Raw genomic sequence first — 17,159 nt, 5'->3', positions numbered from 1 at the left:
TCCATGCATTTATGACCTCAAGGTTAGATTATTGTAATGCTGTATTGGGTGGAATTTCTGCATGCTTAATAAACAAACTCCAGCTAGTCCAAAATGCAGCAGCTAGAGTTCTTACTAGAACCAGGAAGCATGACCACATTAGCCCGGTTCTGTCAACACTGTACTGGGTCCCTATCAAACATCGTATAAATTTTAAAATCTTGCTTATTACTTATAAAGCCCTGAATGCTTTAGCACCTCAGTATTTGAATGAGCTCTTGTTACATTATAGTCCTCCACGTCCGTTGCGTTCTCAAAACGCAATTTGATAATACCTAGAATATCAAAATCAACTGCAGGCAGCAGATCCTTTTCTATTTAGCGCCTAAACTCTGGAATAACCTGCCTAACATTGTTCTGGAGGCAGACACAGTTTAAATCTAGATTAAAGACCCATCTCTTTAACCTGGCTTACACATAACACACTAATGCCGCGTTTCCACCGAAATTACCTGGAACATTTGGTACCAGGAACTTTTTTCCCTAGGAACTCCCCCCCCCCACTATCCAACCCCCAGACCTGTTGCTTTCTGCGTTTCCACCGCGGTCTAAAGTACCGGGAAGATTAGGCAAAGAGTCTAGTGATGTAGGTCTGTGAGCGTTTCTCAGTACAAAAGGTAAGCTGATTTTGGACTTGCATCTGCGGTAGTTACTGTAGGTCTTTGCACATTCGGCTCGGGAGTGTGATGTCCACGACGACGCAAATCCGGTAATTCTGCTAACAGCAGCGCACTTGATAACATCAGTCACCTCCTTGGCTACTGCAATTTTCCTCAATGTATATTTACAATAAAAACGAAACAGGATGTCAAATACCACTGCCTCCTTTCATTTTCATTTAAACATAATAATAGCTGCAAGAATGTATTTAGGTCAGGGAAATGTGTATATATATACAGTCATTACAATGAAACTAAATATTATATCAATTTGCCTTTTTTATTTTCATTTTAACATATAGATAAATTGAATACAGACAAAAGATTACCTGTTAGATTTACCCCAAAACAAATGATATTTTATGTTTAGCTCTCGTTGGTAAAACATGAGCAGCGGCACATATCAGAAGATCTAGCTGTGGTGAGGCTGCTATCAGCGGATACATGAGCACTGAGCTCCCGCTGATCGCGGTAGAGCTCACCATCTCCAAAATCGGCGAAACACATTTTTAAAATAGGCGCTGTCTTTATAAATAAAACACAGATTTGAGTTTTAAACAACTGCATTCTCGCCTGAAATACTTTTAAAATTACATTTCATGATGTAATAACAGTAATATTTTGAAAATGATCACAAATAAATGGTGGCTGAAATCACAATGCTGCGTGAACTCAACCAATCAGCATGTTTAGCGCCCAAGTCCCGCCCCTGAAAGTTCTGGAACTTTGAAAAAGTACCACCTCGCCAGCAGGGACTTTCTGAGGTTTTTTTTTTTACCCAGAACTTTATTTAGTTCCTGGTTCCTGCCTGCGGAGGAAACACACCGAGTACCAGCCCAAAGTCCCTAGTTCCTAGGTAAAGTTCCTGCAGTGGAAACGCGGCTTAATACGCTTCTAATATCCAAATCCGTTAAAGGATTGTTAGGCTGCATTAATTAGGTCAACCGGAACAGGGAACACTTCCTATAACACCTGATTGTACTCGTTACATCATAAGAAGAATGGCATCTACGCTAATAATAGTCTGTTTCTTTCTTATTCCGAGGTCACAATAGCCACCAGATCCAGTCTGTATCCAGACCAGATGGTGGATCAGCACCTAGAGAAAACCTCTACAGCTCTGAATGTCAGCGGAGACCAGGGGCCAGTTGCATAAACTTAGCCACCATGTTAAGAATGTGTCTTAAGAACCAGTTTGACCAACTAGCAGCTGCCAAGAGCTACTCTGTCTTACTTTTCCAATACAAACAAAACCAATCTACCTTTTCATAACTGAATTATAAAAGTTATGAACAGTCTTGAAGAAAAAAAATTAGATGACTAACTTTTTAAGACTAGTCTAAACAGTTTTATGCAACTGGCCCCAGGACAAATAGAGCCCCAGATATAGATCCCTTGTAAAGACCTTGTCTCAGACAACCACAGGTACAAAACCCACAGGAAACAGCTGATTCTTCTGAACAATCTGACTTTGCTGCAGCCTGGAATTGAACTACTGGTTTTGTCTGGTCAGAGGAGAACTGGCCCCCCGACTGAGCCTGGTTTCTCCCAAGGTTTTTTTTCTCCATTCTGTCACCGATGGAGTTTTGGTTCCTTGCCGCTGTCGCCTCTGGCTTGCTTAGTTGGGGACACTTCATTTACAGCGATATCGTTGACTTGATTGCTAATGATTGCACAGAACAATATTTAAATTGAACTGAGATGATGACATCACTGAATTCAATGATGAACTGCCTTAAACTGTCATTTTGCATTATTGACACACTGTTTTCATAATTAATGTTGTTCCATTGCTTTGACACATTCTTTTTTGTTTAAAGTGCTATATAAATAAAGGGGACTTGACTTGACTTATTTTTGTTTTCTTCGTGTAGAAAAAGTATTTTTGTCACTTCATAATGTTACGGTTAAATCACTGATGGCAGATGGACTAATCTGACGATGCTTTTCATACATTTCTGGACCTTGACACTGTTATTTATTTGGCAGTCTATGGGACAGTCACAAGCCTCCCAGTTTTCATCCAAAATAACCTAAGTTGTGTTCCAAAGGACGAACAAAGCTTTTACGGGTTTGGAACGGCATGGGGGTAAGTGATTAATGACAATTTTTATTTTGGGGTGGGAGTATCTCTTTAAGTTAGATCCTTTCTTTATAACAAAAGAATACAAACAACAAGAAAAAATATGAATGAATAATCGAATCACACAAACCTTGCACCTGTTTATAATGTACTGTACATTATTAATCTGTGTGTGTGTGTGTGTGTGTGAGGGAGAGAGAGAGAGAGAGAGAGGTGATTTGAGTGAGTGTGATTTATTAATATTTGTGAGTGAATGTGCACGTGTATGTGTGCATGGATGTGTTTGCAAGTTTTTTTTTTTTTTTTTTTTTTTGTTAGGGTTAGGGTAGGGTTATGGGTGGTTCTGTATGATTTTTTTTTTTTTCTTTTATGCATCCCCATAAATTATCTATAGGTTTTTCATTTAAAGAATAACACTGAAGACCAGTTATTAGACAATGTAGTGTACACATGCTACTGCCAAAAAAAGCTGACATTTCCTTATAAAGTGAATATACATTTACAATGCATTCAACTTGCAAAAAAATACATTTGAAACTGCTCACAAACTGTATTTTAACACAGTTAACACAATTCTCAATAAAACTGTTTTCACTGGTATATACATGTTTAACCTAAAGCGCTGCTCCTCTCAGCCGCTCTCTGAACAGATCAGACGCAGAGAGAGGTGTGCGCGCGCGCTTTTGGAAAGAGAGACCGCGCGCTCGTGCGGCAGTACTCAGTGGCGTGCACAGACCTCTGGAGGGGCAGGGGCGAAATGGCGCTATGAGGGGCACAATCGCGCGGACCGGGGGTCTGGGTGGTGTATTGTTTTTTTTTGTTGTTGTTTTTTTTCGAAATATCATGATTGTTTGTCATGTTGGTTTTTTCTATTTTGCAAGCTGTTTGAGCATCACAGCTAAATTAATATCCCTATAATAAAGACAAATCTTGTTACATTAAGGTAACAAAATATGAAAAAAGTATGGATATTTAGGCCAATGTGGGAGAAGATAAAAATCTTTGTCATTATTTTATCTTCGTTATTAAAAAAAAAAAAAAAAAAAAGATATACATTACAAATACACACAAAACACAAATAAAAATAACAGTGTTTTATTTTCAGGTACAATAGTATTTAGCAGAAGCTAAAATAATAATGAACAAATAAAAATAAAACACATTGATCCTATTAAAGCAACTGTTTTAAAGTTTTTCAGTCAAGAGTATTGAGTGATTTTTCTGTTTGTGTTTGGTGTTTTATTAACATTAAAGGATTAATTCAGCCAAAAATTAAAATAGGTTAGTGTTTTGTTTTTTATACCTTCATGTACCGACTCAAAAGTGTTTTAAACCTGAATGAGTTTTTTTCTTCTGCTAAACATTGTAACAATAAAACTCCATAGTCACGGGAAGGAGGAGGCGGGAACCGGCGAACACTCGAATAAAAACTTTAATAACCAAATAAAAATAAAACAGCGCGACAGCCCCTCACGGGCGACTGCCGCGCACAAACACAAAAACCTAACACAAAATAAAGCCCAGGCCTGGTCCTCTCTCGTCCTTCACTGTCGTCGCTCCTCTTTTGTATCCTCCCAATAGAGATCGCTAAGACATGTGACCAAACTGGGCGGGGCAACGTCATCAGAACGCAAAGAATTATGGGTATGTTTGGCCAGTTTACCTGGGCTGGCATAGCAGGCTAGTGTTCTGGCATGAAAATAATGAAAAATTAGCGTGAAAAACAGAATATAATCGTACAAAATGCAGCGGACTAAAGAAAAACATTGTCGGACCATACCGCCTAAAACTAAATCCTAATGCAAAGACGAGATATGACGAGAAAAAAAAGGGAATCAAAGGACTGGATCCTTACGAGCAGAGCGACTGGTCAAGGGACATCAAACTGTTGCCGAACTTCCAGCACCCATATATTTACAACTACACGATACTAAGTGTTAGTGCATACACACACGAAGTTTTCTATGGACTTTTTATAATGTAAATGTATTCATTTAAATGTGTTTACATGTTAAATATGTAAAGAAACTGAAATTAAGTTGGATTGTTACTACTATTTAAGTTATGTACTTGTGTTTGCAACCAAAGAACACTGATTTTGCACAATTCTTCCTTAATACAGATAAAGGAGGCAGAATTTCATTCAGTCTTTGTGTATTTTATTTACAGACATGGCTAAAAATCATTACATGTGAGAAGAGACATTACAAAATCTTTTGGAAAACAATAAACATTTACATATTAGATGGTAGCATGGTATATAATTCTCCAAAAGGGCTTGAACCGGTCTGTGTTCGTAGCTTTGACCTCAGTATGGCCGAGGTACAGAGAAGGGGTCCAGTCAGGATCACACTTCAACATTTCATAGGCAGGTTTGCCTGCAAACACAGTCACCAAATAAATTGCTATGTAGCCTAGATGTACAACATTTAAAACTGATTAACGTTATGCTTTAGTACGTTGTTAACTTAAGCTCATCTTCTAGCCATTTCATGCTACTTAACAGTTAACATTGGCCTAACGTTAAATCTAATGGTCTGGTTGAGTCAAACAAAACACAGTGGTTATTTGCCCACAACATAACATTTAAAGAGAGTAATAGTAACTTACCTTTGTGAAAATGTTTTGAACACACCATCGTGTGGAGTGTTATCGAAGGTAAAATCTTGGGCTCCTTACTGCTGCTAACGTTATCCATGCCATTCGTCAACTTTATTGTCACCTCTGAAACATGGCTTGTACTATTATTTTTCCACGCTGGAAAACGATAAAAGGATATTCCGTTCTTAAGCTTTACGCCACTTCTATCGTGAGAACGACTATTCCAGTTTATAACAGCCTTCTTCCCTCCATGCATAGAAGTCTGGCGCGTTATGTTTGTGCCGCGGTTTCCCAAAATGCCTTGCGTTCACCACTGGGAATACGTCATGATGACGACACATTAGCAATCTCTATCTCCTCCGTGGGACTCGAGACCGGTGAGTGGAGCAGGTGTCGCTCACTTTCCAAATCACTCCACCGGCCTTGCTCCGTTCCCACGGCTCTCGGTCCGGCCCCACTCGTCACATACCCCCATCGCCCCTCGCAGGCCGTGGGGGGGGGGGGGGGTACTCCCGAGACTGCGCTCTCTCCGGGGGGGGTACCGGGGGGGGGGGCCACTCACGGTGACCTGCGGGAACCCGGGGGTAAGGACAGACGAGGCGAGAGAAAAGGAGATGGAAGGATGAGAAGTGACAGAGACGAGAGAGGAGAAAAAAAAAAAATTCCGGTTCCCAGACACGCTGCCGCTCGGCCCTCCACCAGCTGTGTGAACTCTTCCGCGGTGCCTGCCGGCGGCACTGGATGGCCCTCAGTGGACGGCATGACACTCCTCCGCCACCCGGTGGATGGCGACGGCTCCTCCGATTTTGGGCAGCCGGCAGGAGTCCCCCGTTCCCTGCTCCTCCCCATTCCGGCGGATGGCAGCAGGCTCCGGCCACCTGGCGAATGGCGGCGACTCCTCCGCACCCCTCACTGGACGGCAGCTGCCCCTCCACATCGCGGACGGCCGGCAACGAGTTCGTCGGTCCCCGGCACTCACTCCAGCCCACTGCCTCGAGCGTCCCCGGCGCCAGACTGCTACGCCCTGCTCAACGGCACCGCGGATTCACCCCCAGCGGTGAGGGATCTTTGGCAGCGCGTCCCTCCTTCCTCCCGGGTTTCGGCACCAGTTTAACAATATAAAAACGCCATAGTCACGGGAAGAAGGAGGCGGGAACCCAGCGAACATTCAAAATAAACCTTTAATAACCAAATAAACCCAAAACAGCGCGGCAGTCGTCCGCGTCTACAAGAAGAAAAACAAAAATAAGTTAAGTAAAATAAAACCCAGGCCTGGTCCTCTCTCGTGCTTCACTGTCGTCGCTCCTCTTTTGTATCCTTCCGATCTCCTCCGTCGGACTGGCGCCCGGTGAGTGGAGCAGGTGTCGCTCATTTCCCAATTACTCCACCGGCCTCGCTCCGTTCCCACGGCTCTCGGCCCCGGTCCTACTCGTCACAAACATAAACTCTATTTTAAAGAAGGTGGAAAAAACCAAACAGCTGCTGGTTCACAGTGACTTCCAGAGTATTTTTCCCCCTACTATCACAGTCAATGTGGACCATTAACTGTTTGGTTATCAGCTTCTTCAAAATATCTTCTTTTGTGTGCAGCACAAGAAAAGGTTTGGGACAACATGTGAGTGAATAAACAAATGACAGAAAATAAATTTTAGGGTGAACTATTCCTTCAATTCCAGTGGCAGCATGTACTGTCCCTGCACACATCTACAGTCATGCATCCGTTTTTTTTTTCATTTTAGACATAACCAACTGAGTCTATGCATAAACCTTGTGTGTTTTGACAGTATTAAAACATTACATAACTTAGTTCAGTAATCAGGGGCTGTTTGACGGGTTTTCTCGTTTTTGTGCACACGCTTTGAGTGTGCTCAGAAAAAAAAAAAAAAAAAAACGCATGTCAGAGCAGCACACAAATAAAACATTTAAATAACCAGTAGGGCTTTAAAGCAAAATGCAAAAAAAAAAAAAAAAAAGTACTTTTGTGAATAAGTGCAGTGTCCCATGAGAGGGACAGTGGGGATGTTAATGTTTGCAGGGCCGCTGCTGGCCAAATGGGGGCCCTAAGCAGAAAGGTATTGTTGTGACCCCTCCCCGAAATTATTATGGAAGTAAAAAAAAAAAACTTAAAAACTACTATAGGGGTCAAAATAGAACTTTAAATAAAATATAAAAGTAAATAACTAAATTGTAATTAAATTGTATTATTTACAAATTACAAATGTAGCTAGACAGTTGCCAATGGCTATGATTTTACTAATACAATTGTCTGATTAATTTTTATAGTCTCAAGCATTCAGAAATGACACACAAGAAATTTTACTTCAATAAAATCAAGGATTAGTTTTTGTAAGGGTTGTGATGTCTGCATGTTGTTGTTGAAGAAATTAAAGAGGCTAGCATTTCCCATCGCAATATATTTAAATCAAATGTTTGGTCAATATTAAATTACTTCAACATCAAAACACTAGCACCCTCCAGAATTTGATTATCCTGTAAGTGTTTCAACAGTAACTATCAGGCCTTTTAGCGCCATTTGCAGGCATTTATAGCCTATGTAATGTACATAAATTGTATTACATTATGAATTTTAACAGTGTTATTCAGTTATTATTAATTAACCATTCATTATTGCTTCGTTTTTATATAATGTTTTTATTACCACAAAAATTTATCTGAATACTTCGTTAATTATTATTTGAAGCGATTTGAAGTACCAAAGCCATGGTTAATTTGTAGTTACCATTGTTAAGAACCATGTTTTTTTTTTTTTTTTTTTTTTTGTAGTACAATTATGGTTAATTTTCGGAAGGGAACATGAAAAACTAAGATAATATTAACACGTTATTAACTTAATGTTATCAAAATCCAAAAAAAAGATTAACAGGATTATAAAAGTACCTAAAAGTGATGCACGGGCCTCATCTTGGGATTTTTTTATTGTTCTTATCTCGGCGCCGGACTACTGTTGTCTTTAGCAGGGCAAAGTTGTCCATCAGTTATGATCATTTGCAGACAGCAGTCAGCCGCAAACATATGTGAGAGCGAGCACGCGCGCAGATACTGGAATGGCGCGTCACGTGTGCTTCGCCTGTCTACTGTCTTCACCGAAACGCATTTTTTTATAATTATGTATGCTTATTTACGTATACGTATATGTTAACATACATATAAAACAAAAGTTTTTATTTATTTATTTATTTTATTATTATTATTGTTGTTGTTGTTGTTGTTGTTGTTTTTTTGAGCAACTGTGCCCCCCTGGGAGTTGGTGCCCTACGCAAACTAGTAGCCTACTCTGTGTATAGAGAGAGTCGCGTTACTGGATATGCCGGCTGTCGCAGTATATTAATTCGGCAGCGCCAGAACTGCAGCTGATACCCAGATAGCAATGAGTCGGCGGACCGCCGGCGGCGCTCCGGCGGCAGTAGAAGCGTCAGAATGGCGTAATCGCAAACACGTTTTGACGGTGCACCGCCGGGGGCAGCCGCTTTTTTAGAAGCGGCAGCCGCCTTCCTACCGCCTTCGTTCCGCGGCCCGGCATATATAGGCCAACCGCCGTCCCGCCGCCGTTTTCGAGCGATCGGTCGCCGCTTTTATATATATAATGCAGTTTATCAAGAATAATGATTGATCAAACCAGACAAATTTCCATTTGACGTTTTAATTCCACATTTCAAAGTACAGTAACTGTCATTGAAACATGATGTCAGATCCCTGAAATATAAATAACAGAAAAAAAGAGAAAAAAAATACACACACACACACACACACACACACACACACACACACACAAAAGAACATGCAGGTTTCCAATTAAATTGTTAAAAAAAACAGCCTTAGCTTACAAGCAAATTATAACACTTACAATAATTGTTAATAATATAAAGAGGTCAGCTCTGGGATGAAAAGAATTACCAGTAAACATAAGTAATGAGTATATCTGGTACCAAAGAATGTGCAGGACACCAAAAAAAATTTAGGTATAACATCACATTTACAAGCCATTTCTGACAATAAGATAAGTGGTAATAATTTAGAATAAAGCTCTGGAGTAGAATAGACCATTATAATGGCATTGCTGACCTGGGGTACAAGATGTCTCTTGTACTCTGTGATAAACATCTTCACATATATATAAAAAATACTGAGGTAAAAAAAGTAGTAGAACAGATATAACTGCAATGCTGACCTGTGGGCACAAGGATTTACAAGCTATATTTAACAATATAATAGAGTTAAGCACTATGATAATATCCACAGTGAACAGTGTGGATTGGGGAGTGCAGTCAGACACTTCTGGCTTCTTTAGGGGTCTTGATGTTACTGACTGCAGGATAAAGAAAGGGTTCCAGTTGTCAGTGATGCTGGGGTGTCAGTAGTCAGCCTAGGTTTAAGGGGTCGGCTGTGGGTCCCTCTCAGCTGTGCGGCGCCTTTTTCCGCCTTCACGGTCAGATGGCTCCTTTCAGGTAACGCGTAACGTTAACATGGACGGCTTCATCAGTGGCATCCTGTGTTGCCGGGTTCTTCCGGATGGCTCCTGTAGAAAATACTGATCTGTCATTCCATTTGAATGGCATAATGCCATACACATCTACTAAACATTTTTTTTTTTTTTTTTTACATCCAACTTACTTTGAACAATGGTCTTCAGGAACATGTCTCTAAAACATGCTTTATCCCCAACTCCAGTCCAGGTTGTATTGATGGAAAGGTGATTAGAGAAGATACTTTGAAGCATCCACCAGACGGTTGTCTTTAGGTCCCTCCCACATTTGATTGTCAAACCAAGCATCACAGCAATTTTACATACCACCTCTGAAGTCTACAGATGGCACAACATTTTCCTGGTTTTCGATGGAATCGATGCAACTTCTGGAGCATCGGGCAGCACTGAAACCTTGTTACCAGGAACAATGTTTTCAAAGCTCAAAAGAGGTTGTCCAAACGACAGCACTGCTGGTGCATCTGGAAGACTAGACTCCTCTTCATCAGAAGAGGCCTGGGGTCTGTACTTGGAATTTGAGATTCTCTTTCTCTTTCTCTTCTTGTCATCGTCCGTCGTTTCAACGCTAGAACCTGTTTGGAAGCGCACCAAATATCTAATCGCCTCTTGCCAAGATTCTAGAGCAGGGAATAATGAATGAAAGTCAGTTATCCACCATAAACAGACAAAGAAAATACACAGATGAAATGTGCGCTGCAGCACAATACAACGATATTTCTTTAAAATCAGATCGTGGAAACATTTTTTATCGGCCACGATCAAAAAACTTAATATTGCACACCCCTTCCCTCGGAAGAAAATCTCGGACCGAGGGCAGACCGGACCGCAAGGGCACTTTAGCGTCGGACCTCAAAGGGGCAGCCCCCCCAGAGGACATGCCCCCCCCCCCCCACCCCGTGCAAGCCACTGTCAGCACTGGCAAGTCTCAGAAACTAAATAAGGTTTGTCCAAGAAGTCGCTGGAATTGGTGCTAAGAGCTCTTTTTTTTTTTTGGAAAAAAAAAAATCGCTATATCTATTTACAAAGTCATTAAGTTGGCAACACTGCGCACACATGCTTGCCTGCTGCGTCGTCACTTGGTTACGTTGCAGTGCCTTCAAAAACAGATATTTATTGAACGAAAGACAATAAGACAATAAATAATTTAAATGAAATTGTAGTTATTTCAAGTCATTTAACTCAAGTCCGAGTCAAGTCTCAAGTCATGAAGAGCAAGTCAAAGTCAAAAAAATTTGTCAAGGAATATTTTTCCAGCAAGTCTCAAGTCCTAAATTTGCGACTTAAGTCTAACTCGAGTCAAGTCAAACCACCCCAGACATCACTTTTGCAAGAGAGTTCAAATTCGTTTATTCTGTATATATATATATATATATATATATATATATAGCTAAAATAACTGGAAGAAGATGAAGTTCAGAAGCCTGGGGAATTCATGCTACAATGCTACAATGACCACACTGCTCTCTTATGTTAAAAAAATAAGGTGGATAAAAAACTCTCCCTTGTTTCACCAATCTGTCCATTACTCAACCGACCTGCAGGGAGTGTGACATTGCTCCCAATGGCCAGTAGGCCTATATTCCTGCATATACAAAAAATTTATTTACCTGGCTAAAGAAAACCCCAAATTAATGATGATCTGCCTCTGTGACTGTCTAAGTATCACTGTTGTTTCAAATGTACTTCTATTTGTTATATTTAAAAGTTTCTGGGAGTTTTATGAACATTAATGAGATAATAAAAAAAAGATCAAGGTCAAACATTATAACGTTATCCCAGTTAAAAATGTGATATTAATGGATTATAATGAATGGCTTTTGTGCTGGACTGAATTGATTTTGATTTATTAGAAATGTTTATTATTTTGTATGTGTTTATTTAGTGAGGATTTTGATTTTGAAAAGTAGTCACTTGTACTCTCTTAGTTCAGGAAACAGGAAATGTGAGTAGTACTGCAGTAGTTCATCAAAATGTGGTAGCTGTTTGGCTAATCCTTAAACATCATCATTCTTTGCATCTGTTAGACGCAACGTCTTTTCACAGTTGATTCATAAACTTCATAAACGACTTGAAGTCTCCAGTGAGGTTTTTTGAGTGACTGTTTAATTACTGGATAGTTAGATGCCAGAAGTCTAATAAGGCCAGTACAGTGAAAAGACGTTAATACATCAGACTGAGAAGGACGTTCATGAATCACATGGAATCAAGGTTTAAATATTCCAAAGATTCTACCACATCAACCTGATTTTTTGCATGTGATCAAGTCTCATATAAGTATGGCAGAAGGTCAGAAAGATTTAGTGGATCTTAAAGGCACAGCTGAAGATGTGCACTCTGTCAGCACACGTTCCTCAAAAACATCCAGACGTTCTTCAAGAGCATCCAGTTGTCACTCAAGTGCCAGCATAGCTGTTTTCAAGGCACAAGCAAAAGCAGAAGCCGCACAAGCCAGAGCAGTGTACGCTAAAAAAGAAATAGAATTGAAAGTTGAGCAGGCATGTCTTCAAGCAACCACTGGAAGCTTTGCAAGAAAGAGAAGGAAAAGGATGTTGCTTTGGCAGAAGCCCAGGTACTGGAAGAGGCATTTCTGGAAACAGAACTTAGTGCAGCCAATAGAGTATCAGTGCCTGTTCCCATCAAGGTCAGTCGAAATCAGCAGATTATGTAAAAACACAATCTGAGATTAGTAGTGGTACACTGCCCTCTAGTCTGCAACTAACAACGCAACCAAAAACTTAAAGCTTCTCAATTTGTTAGTCCAATTAAAAGTGAGACAGATTTCAAGGACTTACCAATTAGTTCACAAAACATGGACTTTAGTGTAGACATGTTTCAAGATGCCACCCAAACGCAGGCTTCTCCTCGTCGCTACCAAATACAGAGTGGACCTTCTGATAAAGGAGATTCCTTGTCCATTACCTATGACCTCGCAAAGTATCTAGCTTGTACACAGCTTGTGTCAGCAGGGCTTACTTATTTTGATGATAAGCCCATTAATTACTGGGCATGGAAATCATCTTTCCATGGTGCAAATTTCCGGTCTGGTTCTTTCACCTGCAGAATAACTGGATCTCTTGATTAAATACCTGGGAAAATAAAATCCTTACAAATCACATAAACCAAAAGCTGTTCATATCAGTAACCCATCAGCTGTGCTGATAATGACATGGCAGAGACTTGAGGAAATATATGGTTCTCCGGAAGCAATTGAACATGCTCTTTTTACCAAACTGGAAAACTTCCCAAGAGTAACACACAAAGACCCACAAAAGCTTCGAGATTTAGGATACACCCTCTCTGAACTAGAAGCTGCAAAGCTTGAGGGATACTTACCGGGTCTGGCATACTTGGGACACTTCTAAGGGAGTGAACCCTATTGTTGAGAAACTTCCTTATAACATTAAAGAAAAATGGATGTCCTTTGGATCTAAATTAAAACAAGAGTATCGTGTTGTTTTCCCACCTTTCTCAGTGTTTGCGAATTGTGTCCGCTCAGAAGCAAAAGCACATACAGATCCAAGTTTCAGTACGTTTCCTCATGTGAACTATGAGAAAGGAGAAAGATTTGAGAGACAAAGACAAATTCCAATATCTGTTCACAAGACTCAAATTAGTACCTCAACTAAAGTACAATCTGAACAGAAAAAGAGATCAGTTAGTCCAAATCAGATTTGCCCAATGCATGGAAAACCTCATCCTTTAAGAAGATGCAGAGGGTTCAGAGAGAAATCTCTACAAGAGAGGATGCAGTTCCTGAAAGAGCAGTCTGTGTGTTACCGTTGCTGTTCTTCTACAGGCCTTATCGCCAAAAACTGCACTGTGGAAATTCAATGCAAAGAATGCAGTAGTGACCATCACCTTTCAGCTCTTCATCCAGGTCATGCACCATGGAAATCTCAGGCATTTACCCCTACCTCAGAGCATGGTGGGGAGAGAGACCAATCAGATAGTCATGAGGTTACATCTGAATTCACAGAAGTCTGCGGACAAGGTCTGAGTGTACGCTCTTGTTAAAAAATGTGTCTAGTTTCTGTTTATCCAGCTCAAAGTCAAGAGAAAGCAAAGAGGATGTACACTATCCTAGATGAGCAATTGGTCTTTGGTTAGAAAAGATTTCTTTGACATCTTCAACATCAAAACAAGTCCATTGCCCTATACATTAAAAACCTGTGCAGGCCTTCTAGAGACAGCAGGTAGAAGAATTTCTGATTTCATTGTGGAATCCATTGATGGAAAGATAAGTCTACATCCCTTCTCTTTTAGAATGCAATCAGATTCCAAACAATTGTACAGAGATTCCGACTCCTGATGCAGCATTCCATCACAGCCACCTGAGACACATAGCACAGGAAAGACCACCTCTTGACTCTGATGCAGAGATTCTTCTATTACTGGGCAGAGACATCCTTCAAGTGCACAAAGTGCGCCAACAAATTAATGGCCCAAATAATGCCCCCTTCGCTCAAAAACTGGATTTTGGCTGGGTTGTCGTCGGGGATGTGTGTCTCAAAGGAGCTCATAGACCACCTTCAGTTCATACTTTCAAGACTTTTATCTTGGAAAGTGGCCGTCACAGCTTTCTGAGTCCATGCTACAGTCAAATCAAGGTAAAAGAGAAGTTGGATGTTAATCCACAACGGCAACAATCTCTAGAAGCCTCACTCAAGGACCCCTTTCTGTTCGTGTCTGATGGTGAAAATATAGGTTGTTCAGTTTTCTCCTATACAGCGAATGATCACAAGATTGCTCCATCTGTGGAAGACACTAAGTTTCTCCAGATCATGGACAAAGAGGTCTTCCAAGACAGCTGTAATAGTTGGGTTGCTCCGTTACCTTTTCGAGAGCCCAGACAAAGTCTACCTAACAACAAAGACTATGCATTGAAACGTCTTCTTGCACAGAGACACACTCTTAACAAGCGACCACAAATGAAAGCATATTTCCTGGAATTTATGGACAACTTGCTAAAAAAAATAGCATGCAGAAATTGCACCACCACCACAGCAAGGAAATGAAGTACTTTACTTTTTTTTGATTGTATCATCCTAAGAAACACCGCTTAATAAAATATGAGTTGTTTTTGATTCAAGTGCGCCCTTTGAGGGAGTTTCACTAAACAGTGTGCTTCTCACAGGCCCTGATTTGAATAACAGCTTGCTAGGAGTCCTGATGAGATTCCGTAAAGAGCCTGTGGCTATTACTGCTGACATACAGCACATGTTTCATTGTTTTCTGGTTAGGGAGGATCATAAGGATTATCTTAGGTTCCTGTGGTACAGAAAAATGACCTTAACAGTGAGTTTGTGGATCACAGAATGCATCTGCATGTTTTCAGGAATAGCCCATCACCAGCAATGGCTATCTATGGCCTATAGAGAGCAGCCAAAGAATAGAAGAGAGTTTCGACAGTGACACCAGAAAGCTGGTGGAGAAGGAGTTTTATGTTGATGACATGCTGATATCATGTGCTACAGAGGCAGGGGCCATTGATCTTCTCAAACGTACAAAAGAGATGCTTGCAGTGTCTAATCTTAGACTGCACAAGATTATCTCCAACCGTCCAAGTGTGATTGAAGCTTTTCCTTTGGAAGATCATTTCAGATGATGAAAAGCCTTTCACTCTGAGAGGATTTCTATCTACCATGAATGGCTTGTATGACCCTCTTGAATTCATTTCAGATGATGAAAAGCCTTTCACTCTGAGAGGATTTCTATCTACCATGAATGGCTTGTATGACCCTCTTGAATTCATTGTGCCTGTTGCCATACACGGAGGTTACTGTTGAGGGAACTTATCAAACAAGGTGAGAACTGGGATTCACCTTTGCCAGATGACATGGAGGCTGAGTGGAGAAAATGGAAAAATTGTCTTCAAGATTTAAAAGTGCTTCAGATACCACGTGTTTGCACATCCATCACTTTGTCTGATGTCCAGATTGAAGAACTTTGTGTTTTTGCAGATGCATCAGTCAAGGGTATTGATTTTTTCTGAACATTTCTGCCATATGCACATGAACTGACAGTCACCACTGATAAGCTACTACTAAATATTGTAGAAACTTAATTTTCTGTAAAGTTGCTTTGCAATGATTTGTATCGTAAAAAGCGCTATACAAATAAACTTTAATTGAATTGAATTGAATATTTCTGCTGTAGGATACCTGAAGGTGACAGATCATCATGGTCACACAGATGTTAACTTCTTGTTTGGAAAATCCAAATTAGCACCACAGCCAGATATTACTGTTCCAAGACTGGAGTTGTGTGCTGCTGTATTAGCAGTGGAGATTGCAGAGTTGATTGTGGAAGAGATGGACATGACATTCGATCATATCTGGTTTTACACTGACACTAAAGTAGTACTAGGCTACATTCGTAATCAAACACAGAGGTTCTATGGTGACATTAAAACCGAACTTAAATCCAGTTCACCTGCACAATGGCAATATGTTCCCACAGAACTTAACCCAGCAGACCACAGATCTGTACCTGCAGCTTTCCTAGGTTCCACTTCATGGCTCACAGGCCTACACTTCTTGCATAATTCCCAGTTTCGGTCTGAATCACAGGAATCATTTGAGCTTGTGGATCCAGCCTCAAGAAACTTACTGAATTTCACAAGTTAACATAACTGAATTTCACAAGTTCACATGGAACTCTGAGAGATTCAGCAGATTCTCTAACTTTAACACTCTCATTAGAGCAATAGCACGTCTGATTCACATTGCCAGTTCTTTCTCCAAACACTCAAAAGATGATAGTTGTAGAGGATGGCATATCTGCTGTAAAGGTCCTTCTGAAGAAGGGCTGGAAAAAGTGAAAATTCTTGTGTTGAAGAGTGCTCAATATGAGAGTTATCCAACAGAGATTCAGAGAATCATTGCTGCTCATAATCTTCCTCGTAAGAGTGTGTTGAGGAAACTATCTCCTGTCCTTGATAATAATGGCTTACTTCGAGTAGGAGGGCATATTGCGAGATCAGATCTGGAAACTTGTGAAGTCAACCCTATCATCATCTGGGGTACACATCATGTGGCAACACTGATTGTACGACATTATCATGAGGCTGTGAAACATCAGGGCAGGCACTTCACGGAGGGAGCTGTCAGAACTGTATATGTAGTCTATAGCACGTAGTAAAAGTGCATACGTAGTCTGCTTTTCAAGTGTGTAACCTGCAAAAGGCTGCGAGGGAAGACAGGACATCAGCAGATGTCTGATCTGCCTGTGGAACGGTTGACAATAGCTCCACCCTTTACCTATGTGGGTGTTG

General features: G+C 40.6%; 1 long non-coding RNA gene across 1 annotated transcript; it reads right to left on the bottom strand.

Annotated features, from left to right (window-relative positions):
* Positions 1-9,027: 9,027 nt before the first annotated feature.
* On the bottom strand, positions 9,028-10,159 carry LOC122144842. The gene is made up of 2 exons (XR_006159854.1): positions 10,015-10,159; positions 9,028-9,919 (listed from the first exon to the last, which is right to left on the bottom strand). It is a non-coding gene; the product is annotated as an uncharacterized LOC122144842 (long non-coding RNA).
* Positions 10,160-17,159: the final 7,000 nt, after the last annotated feature.

This window comes from Cyprinus carpio, unplaced genomic scaffold (assembly GCF_018340385.1).
Source record: "Cyprinus carpio isolate SPL01 unplaced genomic scaffold, ASM1834038v1 S000006776, whole genome shotgun sequence".
In the NCBI taxonomy this organism is placed as follows: domain Eukaryota; kingdom Metazoa; phylum Chordata; class Actinopteri; order Cypriniformes; family Cyprinidae; genus Cyprinus; species Cyprinus carpio.
This window is presented reverse-complemented; position numbering and strand designations above follow the sequence as displayed.